The sequence below is a fragment of the Pectinophora gossypiella genome, chromosome 16 (genome assembly GCF_024362695.1).
Source record: "Pectinophora gossypiella chromosome 16, ilPecGoss1.1, whole genome shotgun sequence".
In the NCBI taxonomy this organism is placed as follows: domain Eukaryota; kingdom Metazoa; phylum Arthropoda; class Insecta; order Lepidoptera; family Gelechiidae; genus Pectinophora; species Pectinophora gossypiella.
In genome coordinates this window covers 3,179,937-3,202,005 of record NC_065419.1, presented here as the reverse complement: position 1 = coordinate 3,202,005, position 22,069 = coordinate 3,179,937, and the positions used below count along the sequence as shown (strand labels likewise).

Genomic DNA, 22,069 nt, shown 5'->3' with positions numbered 1-22,069 from the left:
CGCCTCGCACCGATACCAGCTTGGAGCCACCTTTCTTATTACAACCTAACATTTTCCAACCATTTTTATTCTGATCAAAATAAAGTGAAGCAATAAAGATACATAGTAACACAAATTATATGAACAAAGGTACCAGATATCTTCTTTGTAAATTGCTTTTGAATGTCGTGATAGAGTTGGTCAATATTTAGCTTACAAATATGTTTTGGGCGTGTTTATATTTGATCTACAACAAATCCTGGCGTGGGATGTGATACTAATAATTTCAGGATAGTTTAAAAATGTCATCATAACATTATGTGGTACTATAACCTTTATTTATGTAAGATGATCCGTGCTTCGGAAGACACGTTAAGCCGTTGGTCCCGGTTACTACTTACTGATGTAAATACGTGGTCGTTACATGAGCCATGTCAGAGGCCTTTGGCGGCTCAATAATAACCCTGAAACCAGGGTTGGTGAGGTTGGTAATCAACTTTTTAACCGACTCGATAGAAGAAGAATAAGTGAATATAATTATTAAAATATGGTTACAATTATTTTTGTATCTGATCCAAATATCAAGCAACAATTATTTTTGTATATGCCACCATATATTTTTAAATAATTATGTAAGTACCCCGAGCAATGAGATAATAGGTAATTATTACGTTAAATTTGAACAGCGCCTTCTTTTTTTTTACAATTTACATTTTAAACAGTAAGGACACTTGCTGCTTTTTTTTTCAAAATACTACTACAAATAAATGTACTTTATTGCACCAAAATAAAAGGAAATATTTACAAAAGACTCTACTAATAAAAATAAGTAAATGAAATAAATATATTATAATATCTCTTTAAGATTGTACTCTGATCCCATCTGCCTAAAGTCTAGGTAATAAAGCTCTTGATGGTGGTTATGTTCCCGGCAATGGCACATCACTGCCTACAATATTACTTACTTTATCTGCGTGTGCGACTGTGTAAATCGTCTTTATGTAAGCGTTACTCGTCATTAAAAGCGACACAGACCAATTAAGTATACTAATGATACGGTTAATCTGAAACTCGTTATAATAACTGCTTGCAAGCTCCTATCTTAATTAGACATCTGCTACATGTTCAATCTCAAACATAGACAACCAATTAGCTACTTATTAGAGGAGATTTTTAAGCGAAATAAGTCATTAGTGTTACTGACTCCACCCTTGTGGGGTCTGCTGCAAAACCTGGTCACTGCGCTGCTCCGTCGCGAACAATGAATACGTGTATTACAGGTATGTCTGTAAGAACCAAATATCGTCACCTTATACTTCTTCCAAACGGAAGTCCGAAGATAAAATAGAACCCGGCTGTACGTTTTCACAGCCCGGCTGTACGTTTGTACAGCCGGGTTCTATTCCTATTTGGTGGATATCCCAACTATTCGCACAAAGCGCTTACATCGTCCTTCATTATGCGCACTGCTAAGGAGTGGAATTCTCTGCCATCTTCTATATTTCCGAATTCAAGGCCAGAGTGAACAGGCGCCTTCTGGGCGAGCTCGCTCCATCTTAGGCCACGTCAATGCCTTCGGGCATTGTCTGGGGCCAAGAGCAAACACAACAAAGTTAAAAAAAAAATGTATGAACCAAACATTAATGTCATTTTTCCAGGTATGATTGTAGTACTCACGGTGGCCGTGCTGACAGTACCAGGGTCGTCTTTCCCCAGGAAAAGCTCTTCTGGTCGTTTGCTACTGGTAAAATTGCGAGGAAAAGTTTATCCAAAAAGGATTAAACATGAATGTAGATGCATTCGCATATTGGATCCAGTTTGTGGTAGTGATAATGAGACATATCCAAACGAAGGTTGCCTGAAGTGAGTATGAACCTACTTAGTGGAATATAATCAGTGATCGAGATAGGTAGTGCCATTTGCGACATTTATCCTAACATGGATATGCCTCACAAATCTTGAATCTCGAAACACAATATTCGATTTTTTTTTAAACTTTTACTTTTTATTTTATGAACTATTTTAGTAATTTGTATGTTAATATGTATTTGCATTTTTTTTGTTTATTATAATTTATTTATGTATTTTTGTTTTAATTGTCTTGATTTACAAACTTTCACTTTTATATATTAGTAGGACTGTACTTTGATATCTATAACAGTTTACTTCGATTTAATGCAAGAACAAATCAATATTATAACTACTACTTCCCACTAAAACCTATTAAACGATAAATTATATTTAAAATATTTTATAAAATATAAGTTTAAAAACTAAAACCCGACTACGGAAAAAACACGCTCTAAAAAGTTTGAAACAAGAAAAAGGTTTTGTTATATAGGGTGTTAGTGACATCGTAACGAATTGGGGGTTGATTAAGACGAATAGGGGGTTTATTTCAAGTGGAATTTTCGGTGGCAAATTTCATGTTTTTTTTTAATTATTTTCAATTCTATACTTTTGCCATAGAAAATTCCACTTGATATTAACTCAGAATAATGAGCTGAATCATCCCTCTTAGTATTCGTTACGATGTCACTTACACCCTGTATAAGTACATTAATGATTTGTGTATTTAATATTAATTACTTTTTCACAGTTGTTTCTATAACGTAAAGGTTAAAAGGCGAGGTCGCTGCCAATCTTATGACTCGAATTTATTTAGAGTTGTTCCATTTGACATGATGTTTGACTCCGAAGAGAGCATAGAGACCACAACTTATTATGATGGACCAATGATATAATCATTTATTTTTTCATAAACATCATGTTACCTAGGTATAAAATATTGCCATAGTAATCATGTTCCATTTTTACAAAAGTGGAATTCTATTACTAGATCAAGGTGCAACACTATTGAACATTGACAACTTATGAAAAAAATCTAAATACTATTTCTAACTTATAAGTATTGCAAAATACAAGGAATATCAAGTAATTCTCAATTACTACAATGGACTTAAGAGTTTCATAATAGCGCAATACTTATAAAACAAAACAGATCAAGATGTTCAAGTGCAAAATGTTCTTAACTTGAATTACAAAGACTTTAATAACAAACCAACAACAAACAGTTTCCGAGCAATGGTTTTATGTTTGCAACTACTTATAATAATGTAAATGATCCTATGTGCTATTATTGTTAACATTAAAGATTATAACACGAAGGTTGTTGTTTTACTTACTTCTTAACCTAAGTTTTCCTTATAAGAAACTTAACTTAATTATAAGAATGAAAGCTTTCTGCTATAATACTTTTATTTTTGTTTCCACAATAACAAGGATCCCTGCATTACAACAACTATTTTCAGAATTATTTTTGCTCTCGTTTTTCTTCGCGTTTTTTACCGAACCACACATCGCGCGCGCTATCAGAAAAAACCTCAGAACAATAACTAAAGCATAGAAGGAAGGCTAAAATAAGAATTCAGAAACTATAAACCGGCTCTCTTCTAGCTTACGACACAAACTATGAGTGAGAAAAGGACAAATGATTCGCTCTTTGCTTCATTTTTTCCGAGGTTGTCACAACATGAAATGTCATTTGGACCTATTGGACTCATTTTAACTCGGCCAAATACATAGTAACATACATAAGAAGATTTTACTTATATTTACCGAACTATTTGACACGGTCGCGTCAACTGTGTTTACGAGTGTCTTGTGTTCAGATTGTTTTAAGTGATAATTTAACAATATTTTTCCAAATAAATGGAAAGAAACTTTTATTTATATCAAATAATTGAGTGTCTCGACTGTGTGACATTATGTCTTGTGTGGTATGGGGCTGCAGCTCACATTCAGGAAGAAAAGAAAATAGCCAACAACTTCTGTCGTTTCATCGGTAAGTTTTTTGTAATTTTCTAGTGAAATGTGAACTGCTGAACAATTTTAGGAAAGTAATATGTTTTGCTGAATAGATTTGTAGCATAAAATATTTGAGATATCCATTATATTATACGTTTCATCGATGAATACGGAATTGATTTGAGGTTATGTTGATTGTCCATAGTGATGTACTAAAATTATCGATACTTTTAATTTTTAGATTTCCTGTAGACGATAACAAAGAGAAAGAATGGATAATTCGCATTAATAGACGAAATTGGATTCCAAATAAGTACAGCCGTATTTGCTCGAAACATTTTACTGCGGATTCATTTATGTGTGTTCCTAATTCAAAGTGGAGGCGTCTTCGAGACGATGCTATTCCTACATTGAACATTATAGATCAGACAGATGAAATGGTGTTTAAATTTAAATTTCAGCCTAGCCTGCATCATCTCACTGCTGGATAGATAGATAAGATATTTGTATCATGTTATCACAACACGTTTATACTATCTATCATTCAACTACATATTATTATGTACTTAATAAACTTAGTATATATACTAAGTCTGTAGTTGTTTTATGTCTAAACAATTATGAGTTGTACACGTTTTATATAAGTAAATTATTATTATCTTTGATTTCAGATATTAAATCCAAAAGTGTCGACTGGATTTACATGAAAAGGTATATCAAATAATTTTCTTTTTTTATATTTTTAACATGATATACATATATAGAGTGTATAATTCAACCAGCTGCACAATGCACTTAAATCAGATATATTTTACTTTTATTTTTATAGATTATTTTGTACATATACTATTTTAACATTATTATTAAACTTTATTTCAGTCAGTTCAAGAAGACGAGATGAAAAATTTAAAAGAAAAGCTGAACAAGTCCCGCCTCAAGATCAAACGACTTAATGAAAAAAAAAAAACAATGTGACAGGGTGTCACAAAGACAGTTTCTAAGCAAATTGACACTGTTTAGAAATTAATAAATTTGTATTTATTGTAAATATAATGTACATAATTAATAACGTGTGAAATAAATACTTGCTAATGAACAGATTTACGATCTAATTTATATTTCATTTTACCTCCTTTTCTTATTTACTCCTACTCCAACACTCCAGGTTGATACGAACTGCGCCCAATAAAGAATGTAATGAATGTTATAGATTTGTGTAAGCGACTTAGATAAATCTTGACTAAACCTTCCTTTACAAATACAAATATACTTTATTGCACGCAACATACAATACTTACAAGTTTTGCACGAAAGATACAGTACACCACCTACCTACCTTTTACTTTCCCTTTCTGTTCTCTTATGAATACTTGTATGCCGTATTTTTTTAAGTATAATGCTATATCTAGTACGTACGAGTATGGTAATCCTAGTATTGAAACAGCTTGTAGCCCTAGTAAAGACCGCCATTTTATGTTTACAGAGTGGCACGTTTTTTCTGTAGGTATTTCCAGTCCATACTCTTTTCTATGTCTATGGCGTGACCCCATCGGGCCTCTTACCGTCTGTGCGGCTTAGACCCGGCGGCGGCGGTTCCAATTTGCACGGCACGTCGATCGACACCAGTGCACGGCGGATGACATCATAAATAAATTTGTATTATATAATTATTATTTAATTGTAGATGCATGTGTAGCAACAACATAAATTTGCATGCTTACTTGTAAGCTGAAAACACGGACTACTTTATACAATTACATCTGTAAATACTGTTTTCTGGCAAATAAATTATTCTTATTCTTATTCGAATATTACAAAATACTTACCGATGAAACGATAACAGTTGGCTATTTTCTTTCCTTCCTGAATGTGAGCTGCAGCTCCAAACTAATATAAACCAGACAATATAATCCAAAAATGGTTAGATACTTACCTATCAGAGACAGAGTCTCCTTTCATCAAGAAGAAGATAATTGCATCCTACAAAAAGAAATCTTGTAAAAAAAAAATATCGACGTTAATTGTAAGTAAATTTAATTTTATCGACATATTACTAAAGTGAAACCCAACACTAGGCAATGAAAAACTTGTGACAACCTACGAAATTACGAAACAATTTTTGTATATGCGTCTTTGTCTAACATTACGCCGGTTCCGTAAGATAAAGTAGAGCAGAATTATAGAGTTCCGTTGCTATTTTAGCCTTCCTTCTATGCTTTAGTTATTGTTCTGAGGAAAAAACCCTTTTTCTGTTTTGGTTTTCCCCGAAGGGTAAGGCAGAGGGAACTATGCCCATACAGCCATGTCTTACGTATTTTTTTTCTTGATGATTAATGATTTCATTAATCATTAATCATGAAAGGTGATGATGATGAAACCTAAGCCCCCACACTCGGAGTAGATTCCTACTCCGAACCCCAAACGAATTAAATCAAAAGTCCGCATAAACTTTCGAGTTATGAAGCGGCTTCCTGACACGAAGCGAAAATAGGCAGATACACTTTGTTTATTGAATACTCCGATATAATAACACTCGCGAATGTCTTCCGACTAACTTAATGCGTATTAATTATTTAGATTATTCAATGAAGAAAGCAACTGTCCCGTTCCCGTTTCCCGCCAAAAAGCCAAAAAAAAAATCTCTTGAAAAAACTGCAGGTGGCGCTGGGCCGTAGCATAGTATCTCTATGGGCCGTAGTATCTCTACTTGGTCCATAGAGATAGGAAATTATATGGAGGCGCCCTGTTCTACTATATAAACATCATCTTATACAAATATGAGTAGTTTATGAAACAGGTCGTCAATAATCGTTTTGTCTCTTTTTTACTAGTACAAAATTTCATTTGGTAAAAGAGATAAATATATATTTGTTATTTCTAGTTATGGCAACATTTTGTGATGACGTCACAGCAGCTGTAGGTGCGTGCCATTTTTCGCCATTTTATGCGCTGTGTTTTGTGGTACTTCTGCTGTCAAGTAGCTGTTTATGAGATCGTATTTTGTGTTTTGCGGATAAATTACGAGGATTTGATTTGCTAAATCGAAGTTGAAGTTGAAAAAAGTGTTATTCAACATGTCCGTGTATTGTATTGTACAGTGTGGTGCTAGAAAGGACAGAAATCAACCGTATTTGTCACTTCATAGGTTAGTACCCCGTATTCATTGAATAATACAAACAATCCTATAGATTTTGATGTTACAACGCAACTGAGCCATGAATTTGTATTAAACCTTTATATATTTTGAGTAATTGTCATACTACAAACCGTATTTTTCTTTGTTTTCCAATATCTTTATTCGTCATAGTCAAATTAGTGTTGCGCCAATAATACTGGCTAAGAATATTAGTTATTATTTTTACGTTAACAGGTTTCCAAGAAATAAAAGCTTGAGAAGACGATGGTTAGAGAGAGGCTGTTGGTGTTTAAATTTATATTTAAATTTCAGCCTAGCTTGCATCATCTCACTACTGGCTAGATAGATAACATATTTGTATCATGTTATCACAACATGTTTATACTATCTATCATTCAACTACATATTATTATGTACTTAATATACTTAGTCTGTAACTATTATATGTCGAAACAATTATGAGTTGTACAAATTTTATATAAATAAATGAATGTTATCTTTCATTTCAGGCCATCTTTCAATCCAAAATTGTCGACTGGATTTACTGAAACAGGTGATATTGGAAAACTAATCCACAGCTGCAACGTCGTCTGTGCTGCCATTGCCCGTACGTCTGTCTCATAAGTCAGTACATGAAAAGGTATTTATCAAATAATTTTATATTTTTAACATGATATAGTATAATTCAACCAGGTACACAATGCACTTAAATCAGATATATTTTAGTACATACACTGTTTTAACATTATTATTAAACTTTATTTCAGTCTGTTCAAGAAGACGCGATGAAAAAATTAAAAGATAGCCAATTTGAAGAATATTATGGAAGATCTGCAGAATAAAAATCAAATAATAAAGGGCAAAGTGTATTGATGGAAGAATTGGCAGGACCGCAAGACTTTTTGAAAAGGCAGGTAAACAAATTTCAAGGTTTACCTTTGCCAAAGAAGTATTCCCAAGAAATAAGAAAGTTTGCTTTAACTTTACATTTTCTTTCTCCGAAAGCGTATAATAATTATATATGCAATGTGACAGGGTGTCACAAAGGCAATTTCTAAACAAATTGACACTGTTTAGATTTGTATTTATTGTAAATATAATGTAGTTACATAATAAATAATGTGTGAAATGAATACTTGCTAATAAACAGATTTACGTTATAATTTATGTTTCATTATACACTCCAGGTGGATTCGAATTGTGCGCAATAAAGAATGTAATCAATGTTATAGAGTTGTTAAGGAAACTACTTAGATAAATCTTGACTAAACCCTTTACAAATACAAATATACTTTATTGCACACAACATACCAAAAAGAACAAGTTTTACACAAAACATACACGAAAAATACAGTACACCACCTAATTACCCTTTACCTTCCCTTTCTGTTCTCTTATGAATACTTATTATTATAATGCTATACCTATTATTGGTCAGCAAAAATTTAGTATCGATCGCCATCGACTCGCAAAGAAGAAGATGCTATACCTAGTAGGTACGAGTATGGTAATCCTAGTATTGAAACAGCTTGCAGCCCTAGTAAAGGCCGCCATTTTATGCGACGAAGTGGCACGTTTTTTTTGTAGGTATTTCCAGTCCATACTCTTATATGTCTATGACTTGGTCTGTGCGCTGGGCCGCCTGCGTTCAGAAACCGAATAATTTTCTAATAGTAACTTATTAAAATTATATTATTGAATATAAATTATTTATAATTTCTAACATTCGGCCATTCTGACCCCTTGTCTGACCCAGACAAGAGTGAGATGCTGTACTGTATTAATGAACATGTAACGATTGCAACAAGAATTCTGTTAACATTATACAATTTGGAACACAAGTGTATCAAAGAATACCTAATAGTTATGGTAACAGCGATACAAGATTGCTAACTTCACACTATGGTAATTAACATTTCTACAATTCGAAATTCTACTATCCTTCAACATTTGAAAACTTAATACCTATAGACATAACAATGCACACTCTTCCTGGTAAATACAAGTTTTTAAAATCAAATGTCAGGAGAATGTTAACGGAAAACCGTTTCTTCGTAATATACAGTAACAATTTATGCAAAACTCAGAAATTAACATGTATTTATCTTCAACAATCAATACTTTAAAATAATAAGCTTCAGATATAATGCGATCCCTGACGATGAATAATCACAGAACAAAACAAATGGTGTCCTCATTTACTTAACATGGATTGAATATTTTACTAGTCTTTTTACTATAATCAATCAACGAGCGCATTCAATCCCGACGTTTGTCTTTTCATTTCCTATCTAAGATGTCCACCAGCAGCCCATTTTCTTCCGGTCTTTGTCCTTGATTATTGTCTGGTGGTTTTCTTCAGTAGTTAATCTCTAACCATTTTATTTAACCTTCTAATTTCATGCAAAACAGACATAGCAACTTTTATCTTTGTTTTTGGGTAGGTATTAAAGATAATCCTCGTTATTACACCCAGGCACAACACATGTTCCGCCCATTATTATTCTGATCAAAATAAAGTGAAGAAATATAGGTAGTAACATAAATTATATACTTATCTCATCCATATATCAAGCAACAATTATTTTTTATTTATGCCACATTATATTTTTAAATAATTATGTACCCCGAGCAATGAGATACTTGGAGCAGAGGATACTTGGTCTTTGAGATAATAGGTAATTATTACGTTAAATTTGAACAGCGCCATCTGTATTTTTAGGGAACGTAGCCGAAGTATATAATAATAATTTTTGATCGACACAAAAACATTCTATACGGCTTATTATTATACTTTTAATTAAAACTATAATAGTATTTTATGCAACAGTTGTATAAGAAGGGTCAAAAAATGCGAGTGGCGTGAGTTGCGATGTGAGCCTTGGCGAACATCGCAATAAGAGACGCCACGAGCATTTTTTGACCTAGTTATACAACGTTGCATACAATACTTTTTCTACGACGACGTAATTTTAAATGAAACAAAAATTATACAAAGAAAAATTTTATTTCTAAAAATTATTTTCCAACGCGCGGGAAAATGGCGGCAAATGTATACTTTTTTTTTATAGTATATCTATGGCACCAAACAAAGTAAAGGTGCCAGTTTCCAGGTCAAAAAAAAAAAAAACAACAACAATGCTTTTTTGGCGACATTATAGTACAGTTACACTTTGTAAACAATGCTTTTATAGGCCATAGAGCGTACACTTTTTCAAAGAGTTTAATTATGTATGTACTTATATTAGACTTTTTGGTTATTTAAATGCCAGATTAAAGTAGAGGAGTAGAAAAAATATAAAAACGTGTTCTGTTCATTTTATATGGAAATGCGTGCCATCTAGTGACGTTATGGTCGTATTATTATAATGTTACTTTGCATGTGTTAGCATGTAGTATAATTGTTCGCCACTAGGCGACAGTGGCGAGCCATATTTTTCTAGGAGGTCTGTCTGTTTTTTTTTTTTCTATGTTCGTTGTAAAATCTCATTAACAGTAAGGACACTGGGTGTTTTTTTTTTAAATGTTACTACTACAAATGAATGTACTTTATTGCACAAAAATAAAAGGAAATATTTACAAATGACTCTACTAATAAAAAAGAACATTTCTTTAAGATTTTACTCTGATCCCATCTGCCTAAAGTCTAGGTAATAAAGCTCTTGATGGTGGTTATGTTCCCGGCAACGGCACATCACTGCCTACAATATTACTTACTTTATCTGCGTGTGCGACTTTGTATATCGTCTTTATGTAAGCGTTACTCGTCATTAAAAGCGACACAGACCAATTAAGTATACTAATGATACGGTTAATCTGAAACTCGTAATAATAACTGCTTGCAAGCTCCTATCGTAATTAGGCATCTGCTACATGTTCAATCTCAAACATAGATAACCAATTAGCTACTTATTAGATGAGATTTTTAAACGAAATAAGTCATTAGCGTTACTGACTCCACCTTGTGGGGTCTGCTGCAAAACCTGGTCACTGCGCTGCTCCGACACGAACAATGAATACGTGTATTACAGGTATGTCTGTAAGAACCAAATATCGTCACCTTATAAGGAATACCAAGTCGGCGCCTTTTTGAAAAGTCACATTCGGTTGTGAAACGAATCCTCGATTTCTGTCAATGAATATCAATCCGGGTAAAAATTGAGACGATAATTTTTTAGTTTGTCTATTGCAAAGATTTGTTGAAAAAATCACACCCGAATATAATTTTCCAAAAGGCTTCACTACATGGGATTCACTGTAATAAAGCGACGATATAATCTTTAAAACACATAATAACGGGTTCTTACTGCGTTTAAATATCCCCATTTAAACGCGGTAAGAACCCGTTATTGTGTGTTTTAATTATGATAATAACCGCGTAAACTTAAAACAAGATATAATCTTTATTAAGTAGATAACACTTTTAATCGTCATCTATTTAAAGAGTTAGGTAGGTACCTACTAAAAGTTTATAAGTTAGTTCGTTTGTAGGAAGTAAGTAATCTCTACAGAGTCGGTTTAAAAAAATATTACACTAGAAGAAATTTGCATGGTTGAGTATTTTAAGTTATACAGGGTGTTAGTGACATCGTAATAAATACTAAGGGGATGATTCAGACTATGATTTTTGGTGATGATGTAAATTTTAGTGTTTTTTAATTATTTTTAGTTTCATGCTTTTGCGACGGAAAAATCCACTTAATATCAACTCAGAATTTTCAATTTAATTTTAGTCATAAAAGTACATACAACATTACAGTGTAACCTAATGTTCTCTCTCAAAGTTTTCGTTACGAAATCACTAACACCCTGTAGAAGCAAAATCCAGTTGCCAAAATGCAGGTGACAGAGGTGTGTAGTGTATATAATACACTCATGCATGCCTCACCAGCTATGCTCAATGAAGTCCCACATGTCCCGTATATGATTGGGAGCCAGCCTATTGCCATTAACCGGGCACGAATCCTGGAAACCACGTGATATTAATTATGTGTGTTAGGGGAGTGTGCCCGCGGTCTACACGAGCTCATTCCACCATCCCCCTTTTATCTTCGGACTTCCAAACGTACAGCCGGGTTCTATTCCTATTTGGTGGATATCCCAACTATTCGCACAAAGCGCTTCGCATCGTCCTTCATTATGCGCACTGCTAAGGAGTAGAATTCTCTGCCATCTTCTGTATTTCCGAATTCAAGGCCAGAGTGAACAGGCGCCTTCTGGGCGAGCTCGCTCCATCTTAGGCCTCGTCAATGCCTTCGGGCATTGTCTGGGGCCAAGAGCAAACCCAACAAAGTTAAAAAAAATGTATGAACCAAACATTAATGTCATTTTTCCAGGTATGATTGTAGTACTCACGGTGGCCGTGCTGACAGTACCAGGGTCGTCTTTCCCCAGGAAAAGCTCTTCTGGTCGTTTGCTACTCGTAAAATTGCGAGGAAAAGTTTATCCAAAAAGGATTAAACATGAATGTGGTTGCATTCGCATATTGGATCCAGTTTGTGGTAGTGATAATGAGACATATCCAAACGAAAGTTGCCTGAAGTGAGTATGAACCTACTTAGTGGAATATAATCAGTGATCGAGATAGGTAGTGCCATTTGCGACATTTATCCTAACATGGATATGCCTCACAAATCTTGAATCTCGAAACACAATATTCGATTTATTTTAAACTTTTACTTTTTATTTTATGAACTATTTTAGTAATTTGTATGTTAAATACGTATTTGCATGTTTTTTGTTTATTATTATTTATTTATGTATTTTTGTTTTAACTGTCTAGATTTAGAAACTTTCACTTTTATATATTAGTAGGACTGTACTTTGATATCTATAGCATTTTACTTCGATTTAATACAAGAACAAATCAATATTATAACTACTACTTCCAACTAAAACCTATTAAACGATGAATTATATAAAATATACTATAAAATATAAGTTTGAAAACTAAAACCCGACTACGGAAAAAATACGTTCTAAAAAGTTTGAAACAAGAAAAAGGTTTTGTTATACAGGGTGTTAGTGACATCGTAACGAATAGGGGCTTGATTCATGTTTTTTTTATTTATTTTCAATTCTTTACTTTTTACGTAGACAATTCCACTTGATATTAACTGAATAATGAGCTGAATCATCCCTCTTAGTATTCGTTAAGATGTCACTTACACCCTGTATAAGTACATTAATGATTTGTGTATTTAATATTAATTACTTTTTCACAGTTGTTTCTATAATGTAACGGTTAAAAGGCGAGGTCGCTGCCAATCTTATGACTCGAATTTATTTAGAGTTGTTCCATTTGACATGATGTTTGACTCCGAAGAGACCATAGAGACCACCACTTATTCCACACGAAAGACCAAGTATACCACACCATACCCGTTTGTTGAACCATAGATAAATCTTTTATTTTTTCATAAACCAATCATGTTATAAAATATTGCCATAGTAAATCAATCATAGACTATCACACATGTTCCCTTTTTACAAAAGTGGAATTCTATTACTATTGTATTACTAGATCAAGGTGCAACACTATTGAACATTGACAACTTATGAAAAAAATCTAAATATTATTTCTAACCTATAAGTATTGCAAAATACAAGGAATTGTCGTGACGATGAGTCACGATTCTAAATATGGAATGTCACAAGTAGCAACACCGAAACGGAAGCCCGCTAATTTTTCTATCAGTAAGTGAATCTTGTCTATGTCTTAAATCTTGTCTTGACAAGCTTGTTTTCTAAGAAAGTAGTTAAAGTGAGTTTAACTTTTATATGAGTGAAAAAGTGCAGAAAGTCCCGCTGATGCTGTTACCAAAGCTACGTAGTGGTGATATAACTCCCTTTTATTAATTTGACTATAATTTTACTAACGATGATGCCAAATTCTGTTTGATAACTTGTGTTTAAAATGGCCGGCCGGCAATGCGACTTGTAAAGATAGATGAGTACACTTTAGGGGCATCAATAAGTAATGCCCACAATTAAAGACGTTGTCTGTATGCATCGCTTGCATTGTAGAAGCCTTCTTTGGCTACCGTTGTCCAAATGAGTAGCCCGCAATCGAAGAAGTATTTCTTGGCCAGGTTGCATCTAAGGGTATGGTGCACCAATGTAGAGGCCTTCTTGGCCACTTAAGTGCTGGTGTGCACACTGTTGAAGAGGTCTTCCTTGACCACCTAAGTGCTGGCGTGCACACTGTTGTAGAGGCCTTCTTGGCCACGTAAGTGCTGGCGTGCACACCGTTGAAGAGGTCTTCCTTGACCACCTAAGTGCTGGCGTGTACACTGTTGTAGAGGCCTCCTTGGCCACCTAAGTGCTGGCGTGCACACTGTTGAAGAGGTCTTTCTTGACCACCTAAGTGCTGCCGTGCACACTGTTGTAGAGGCCTTCTTGGCCACGTAAGTGCTGGCGTGCACACTGATGAATAGTGCTTCTTGGCCACTTAAGTGCTGGCGGGCACACTGATGAATAGGGCCTTCTTGGCCACCCAAGTGCTGGCAGGCACACTAATGAATAGGGCTTTCTTGGCCACCCAACTGCTAGCATGCACACTAATGAATAAGTCTTACTTAGTTACCTAAGTGCTGATAAGCACACCATTGAATGGGTCATGTATAAAAGGGCAATTAACTGACATAAAGTAAAACCTGAGAGTAATGAATAAGATCACATAGGTACGTTGGTGTCATTAAGAGAGATAGGCTTACATTCTGCAGGGTGATGTGTCACCAAGTAGGTGGTAGTTGTATCACCAATCAGTAGTTCATTTATGTTTCTTAAACTTACAGATGGAGAAGTAATCCGTATCCATGAGGTGAAAGGAAAGGTGTAAGGAAAGCCATATTGAGGATCTGATCACTGACATAGGAACCTATGAGTGAGTAAGAGTTACATCCTATCTACACATACTGATTGGTATTCGCGACGTCAGTCTAGTATGTGTGCATTCACATCCCTACAATAGATTCATAATTCTTTGATTGTATATAATTTATGTATATATACATAATTATTGATATATACAAGTGTAAAAGAGTCGTCGCGACAGGAATATCAAGTAATTCTCAATTACTACAATGGACTTAAGAGTTTCATAACAGCGCAATACTTATAAAACAAAACAGATCAAGATGTTCAAGTGCAAAATGTTCTTAACTTGAATTACAAAGACTTTAATAACAAACCAACAACAAACAGTTTCCGAGCAATGGTTTTATGTTTGCAACTACTTATAATAATGTAAATGATCCTATGTGCTATTATTGTTAACATTAAAGATTATAACACGAAGGTTGTTGTTTTACTTACTTCTTAACCTAAGTTTTCCTTATAAGAAACTTAACTTAATTATAAGAATGAAAGCTTTCTGCTATAATACTTTTATTTTTGTTTCCACAATAACAAGGATCCCTGCATTACAACAACTATTTTCAGAATTATTTTTGCTCTCGTTTTTCTTCGCGTTTTTTTACCGAACCACATCTCGCGCGCGCTGTCAAAAAATTTCCTTTTTTTTGTTTTGGTTTTCCCCGAAGGGTAAGGCAAAGGGAACTATGCCCATACAGCCATGTCTTACGTATTTTTTTTATTGATGATTAATGAAATGATGAAAGGTGATGATGATGAAACCTAAGCCCCCACCCTCGGAGTAGACTCCTACTCCGAACCCCAAACGAATTAACTCAAAAGTCCGCATAAACTTTCGAGTTATGAAGCGGCTTCCTGGCACGAAGCGAAAATAGGCAGATACACTTTGTTTATTGAATACTCCGATATAATATTAACACTCGCGAATGTCTTCCGACTAACTTAATGCGATCATTTACCACAAAACACCACTTCGTATTAATTATTTAGATTATTCAATGAAGAAAGCAACTGTCCAGTTCCCGTTTCCCGCCAAAAAGCTAAAAAAAAATCCCCTTGAAAAAACTGCAGGTGGCACTGGGCCGCCTGCGTTCAGAAACCGAATAATTTTCTAATAGTAACTTACTAAAATTATATTAATGAATATTAATTATTTATAATTTCTAACATTCGGCCATACTGAGCCCTTGTCTGACCCAGACAAGAGTGAGATGCTCTACTGTATTAATGAACATGTAACCATTGCAACAAGAATTCTGTTAACATTATACAATTTGAAACACAACTGTATCAAAGAATACCTAATAGTTATGGTAACAGCGATACAAGATTGCTAACTTCACACTATGGTAATTAACATTTCTACAATTCGAAATTCTACTATCCTTCAACATTTGAAAACTTAATACCTATAGACATAACAATGCAAACTCTTCCTAGTAAATACAAGTTTTTAAAATCAAATGTCAGGAGAATGTTAACGGAAAACCGTTTCTTCGTAATGTACAGTAACAATTTATGCAAAACTCAGAAATTAACGTGTATTTATCTTCAACAATCAATACTTTAAAATAATAAGCTTCAGATATAATTGTTAGCAAACTAGCAACTAGTCTTTCAGTTTTCGCTTCTCTCGACAATCCTCGTCTTCACTTGTTTTTCTTCGTAGTCCCAGACGGAACACCCGCCAAAACGTTTGTCTCTTAAAAAGTGACGTGACGTTCCTTTTTTGAAATTGCCAACATAATGCGATCCCTGACGATGAATAATCACAGAACAAAACAAATGTCCTCATTTACTTAACATGGATTGAATATTTTACTAGTCTTTTCACAATAATCAATCAACGAGCGCATTCAATCCCGACGTTTGTCTTTTCATTTCCTATCTAAGATGTCCACCAGCAGCCCATTTTCTTCCGGTCTTTGTCCTTGATTATTGTCTGGTGGTTTTCTTCAGTAGTTAATCTCTAACCAGCAGCTAAGCTCGCTCTGGGGTCTACTTCTTATTAACCAGCAGCTCAGCTCGCTCTAATTTTACCTTCTAATTCATGCATATGAATATACATGAATATACATGCACCTTCAAACACATAGCAACTTTTATCTTTATTTTTGGGTACTTATTAAAGATAATCCTCGTTATTACACCCAGGCACAACAATAAATGTTTTCATTATTATCTTGATTAAAATAAAGTGAAGCAATAAAGGTAGTAACGTAAATTATATACAGTATCTGATCCAAATATCAAGCAACAATTATTTTTATATATGCCACATTGTTTTTAAATAAATATGTACCCCGAGTAATGAGATAATAGGTAATTATTACGTTAAATTTGAACAGCGCCTTCTGTATTTTTAGGGAACGTATTCGAAGTATATAATAATAATTTTTGGTCTTCTTTGAATTAATTATAACTGCATAGCATGCGCAAAACATGTTCTGTTCACTCTATATGGAAATGCGTGCCATCTAGTGACGTTATGGTCGTATTAATGTTATTTTACATGTGTTAGCAAGTAGTACAATTGTTGGCCACTAGGCGTCAGTGGCGAGCCATATTTCTAGGAGTAAATGAAATGTAATAAATAAAGTAAATGAAATAAATAAATTATAATATAGTTTTACTCTGATCTGATCCCATCTGCCTAAAGTCTAAGTAATAAAGTTCTTGATGGTGGTTATGTTCCCGGCAACGGCACATCACTGCCTACAATATTACTTACTTTATCTGCGTGTGCGACTGTGTACATCGTCTTTATGTAAGCGTTACTCGTCATTAAAAGCGACACAGACCAATTAAGTATACTAATGATACGGTTAATCTGAAACTCGTAATAATAACTGCTTGCAAGCTCCTATCTTAATTAGGCATCTGCTACATGTTCAATCTCAAACATAGACAACCAATTAGCTACTTATTAGATGAGATTTTTAAACGAAATAAGTCATTAGTGTTACTGACTCCACCTTGTGGGGTCTGCTGCAAAACCTGGTCACTGCGCTGCTCCGTCACGAACAATGAATACGTGTATTACAGGTATGTCTGTAAGAACCAAATATCGTCACCTTATACTTCTTCTAAACGGAAGTCCGAAGATAAAATAGAACCCGGCTGTACGTTTTCACAGCATTGTATATAATAAACTCATGCCTCACCAGCTATGCTCAATGAAGTCCCACATGTCCCGTATATGATTGGGAGCCAGCCTATTGCCATTAACCGGGCACGAATCCTGGAAACCACGTGATATTAATTATGTGTGTTAGGGGAGTGTGCCCGCGGTCTACACGAGCTCATTCCACCATCCCCCTTTTATCTTCGGACTTCCAAACGTACAGCCGGGTTCTATTCCTATTTGGTGGATATCCCAACTATTCGCACAAAGCGCTTCGCATCGTCCTTCATTATGCGCACTGCTAAGGAGTGGAATTCTCTGCCATCTTCTGTATTTCCGAATTCAAGGCCAGAGTGAACAGGCGCCTTCTGGGCGAGCTCGCTCCATCTTAGGCCTCGTCAATGCCTTCGGGCATTGTCTGGGGCCAAGAGCAAACCCATCAAAGTTAAAAAAAAAATGTATGAACCAAACATTAATGTCATTTTTCCAGGTATGATTGTAGTACTCACGGTGGCCGTGCTGACAGTACCAGTGTCGTCTTTTCCCAGGAAAAGCTCTTCTGGTCGTTTGCTACTGGTAAAATTGCGAGGAAAAGTTTATCCAAAAAGGATTAAACATGAATGTAGATGCATTCGCATGTTGGATCCAGTTTGTGGTAGTGATAATGAGACATATCCAAACGAAGGTTGCCTGAAGTGAGTATGAACCTACTTAGTGGAATATAATCAGTGATCGAGATAGGTAGTGCCATATGCGACATTTATCCTAACATGAATATGCCTCACAAATCTTGAATCTCGAAACACAATATTCGACTTTTTTTTTAACTTTTACTTTTTATTTTATGAACTATTTTAGTAATTTGTATGTTAATACGTATTTGCATTTTTTTTGTTTATTATAATTTATTTATGTATTTTTGTTTTAACTGTCTAGATTTACAAACTTTCACTTTTATACAGGGTGTTAGTGACATCGTAACGAAAACTTTGAGGGGTGATTGAGGCCATGATTCTGAGATGATATCAAGTGGAATTTTCCGTCGCAAAAGTATGGAATTGAAAATAATTAAAAAAACACAAAAATTTTCAGGAATGTTCAGACTGAAAATTCCACTTGATATCAACTCAGAATCATGGTCTGAACCATCCCCCTCAGTATTCGTTACGGTGTCACTAACACCCATACCTACTTGTATGGCTACCGTATGTACTTGTGTGGGGTGTAAGTGACATCGTAACGAATACTGAGGGGGATGATTCAGCTGATTATTCTGAGTTAATATCAAGTGGAATTTTCCATCGCAAAATTATAGAATTGAAAATAATTTAAAAAAAAACTAAAAAAAACATGAATTTTGCGACGGAAAATTCCACTTGATATTAACTCAGAATCATGGTCTGAATCATCCCCCTGAGTATTCGTTACGATGTCACTAACACCCTGTATATTAGTAGGTAGGACTGTACTTTGATATCTATAACAGTTTACTTCGATTTAATGCAAGAACAAATCAATATTATAACTACTACTTCCCACTAAAACCTATTAAACGATAAATTATATATAAAATATTTTATAAAATATAAGTTTAAAAACTAAAAACCGACTACGGAAAAAACACGCTCTAAAAAGTTTGAAACAAGAAAAAGGTTTTGTTATACAGGGTGTTAGTGACATCGTTACGAATAGGGGGTTGATTAAGACGAATAGGGGGTTTATTTCAAGTGGAATTTTCGGTGGCAAATTTCATGTTTTTTTTAAATTATTTTCAATTCTATACTTTTGCCATAGAAAATTCCACTTGATATTAACTCAGAATAATGAGCTGAATCATCCCTCTTAGTATTCGTTACGATGTCACTTACACCCTGTATAAGTACATTAATGATTTGTGTATTTAATATTAATTACTTTTTCACAGTTGTTTCTATAATGTAAAGGTTAAAAGGCGAGGTCGCTGCCAATCTTATGACTCGAATTTATTTAGAGTTGTTCCATTTGACATGATGTTTGACTCCGAAGAGAGCATAGAGTCCACCACTTATTATGATGGACCAATGATATAATCATTTATTTTTTTATAAACATCATGTTACCTAGGTATAAAATATTGCCATAGTAATCATGTTCCATTTTTACAAAAGTGGAATTCTATTACTAGATCAAGGTGCAACACTATTGAACATTGACAACTTATGAAAAAAATCTAAATACTATTTCTAACTTATAAGTATTGCAAAATACAAGGAATATCAAGTAATTCTCAATTACTACAATGGACTTAAGAGTTTCATAACAGCGCAATACTTATAAAACAAAACAGATCAAGATGTTCAAGTGCAAAATGTTCTTAACTTGAATTACAAAAACTTTAATAACAAACCAACAACAAACAGTTTCCGAGCAATGGTTTTATGTTTGCAACTACTTATAATAATGTAAATGATCCTATGTGCTATTATTGTTAACATTAAAGATTATAACACGAAGGTTGTTGTTTTACTTACTTCTTAACCTAAGTTTTCCTTATAAGAAACTTAACTTAATTATAAGAATGAAAGCTTTCTGCTATAATACTTTTATTTTTGTTTCCACAATAACAAGGATCCCTGCATTACAACAACTATTTTCAGAATTATTTTTGCTCTCGTTTTTCTTCGCGTTTTTTACCGAACCACACCTCGCGCGCGCTTTTAAAAGAACCCTTTTTTTGTTATGGTTTTCCCCGAAGGGTAAGGCAAAGGGAACTATGCCCATACAGCCATGTCTTACGTATTTTTTTTCTTGATGATTAATGAAATGATGAAAGGTGATGATGATGAAACCTAAGCCCCCACCCTCGGAGTAGATTCCTATTCCGAACCCCAAACGAATTAACTCAAAAGTCCGCATAAACTTTTGAGTTATGAAGCGGCTTCCCGGCACGAAGCGAAAATAGGCAGATACACTTTGTTTATTGAATACTCCGATATAATAACACTCGCGAATGTCTTCCGACTAACTTAATGCGATCATTAACCACAAAACACCACTTCGTATTAATTATTTAGATTATTCAATGAAGAAAGCAACTGTCCCGTTCCCGTTTCCCGCCAAAAAGCCAAAAAAAAAAATCTCTTGAAAAAACTGCAGGTGGCGCTGGGCCGTAGCATAGTATCTCTATGGGCCGTAGTATCTCTACTTGGTCTGTGCGCTGGGCCGCCTGCGTTCAGAAACCGAATAATTTTCTAATAGTAACTTATTAAAATTATATTATTGAATATAAATTATTTATAATTTCTAACATTCGGCCATTCTGACCCCTTGTCTGACCCAGACAAGAGTGAGATGCTCTACTGTATTAATGAACATGTAACGATTGCAACAAGAATTCTGTTAACATTATACAATTTGAAACACAACTGTATCAAAGAATACCTAATAGTTATGGTAACAGCGATACAAGATTGTTTCACACTATGATAACTAACATTTCAACAATTCGAAATTCTACTGTCCTTCAACATTTGAAAACTTACTTAATACCTATAGACATAACAATGCACACTCTTCCTGGTAAATACAAGTTTTAAAATCAAATGTCAGGAGAATGTTAACGGAAAACCGTTTCTTCGTAATATACAGTAACAATTTATGCAAAACTCAGAAATTAACATGTATTTATCTTCAACAATCAATACTTTAAAATAATAAGCTTCAGATATAATGCGATCCCTGACGATGAATAATCACAGAACAAAACAAATGGTGTCCTCATTTACTTAACATGGATTGAATATTTTACTAGTCTTTTTACAATAATCAATCAACGAGCGCATTCAATCCCGACGTTTGTCTTTTCATTTCCTATCTAAGAAGTCCACCAGCAGCCCATTTTCTTCCGGTCTTTGTCCTTGATTATTGTCTGGTGGTTTTCTTCAGTAGTTAATCTCTAACCATTTTATTTAACCTTCTAATTTCATGCAAAACAGACATAGCAACTTTTATCTTTGTTTTTGGGTAGGTATTAAAGATAATCCTCGTTATAACACCCAGGCACAACACATGTTCCGCCCATTATTATTCTGATCAAAATAAAGTGAAGAAATATAGGTAGTAACATAAATTATATACTTATCTCATCCATATATCAAGCAACAATTATT

The 22,069-nt window shown here is 34.2% G+C and overlaps 1 long non-coding RNA gene across 1 annotated transcript in view; it reads left to right on the top strand.

Moving 5' to 3' along the window:
• LOC126374057 (uncharacterized) overlaps nt 1–3,081 on the top strand; it is a 30,780-nt gene extending 27,699 nt beyond the window's left edge. Inside the window, exons 2-3 of the long non-coding RNA XR_007567395.1 lie at nt 1,638–1,842; nt 2,579–3,081. This is a non-coding gene — a long non-coding RNA (uncharacterized LOC126374057). The remainder of the gene's footprint in view (nt 1–1,637; nt 1,843–2,578) is intronic.
• The last annotated feature ends 18,988 nt before the right edge of the window (nt 3,082–22,069 follow it).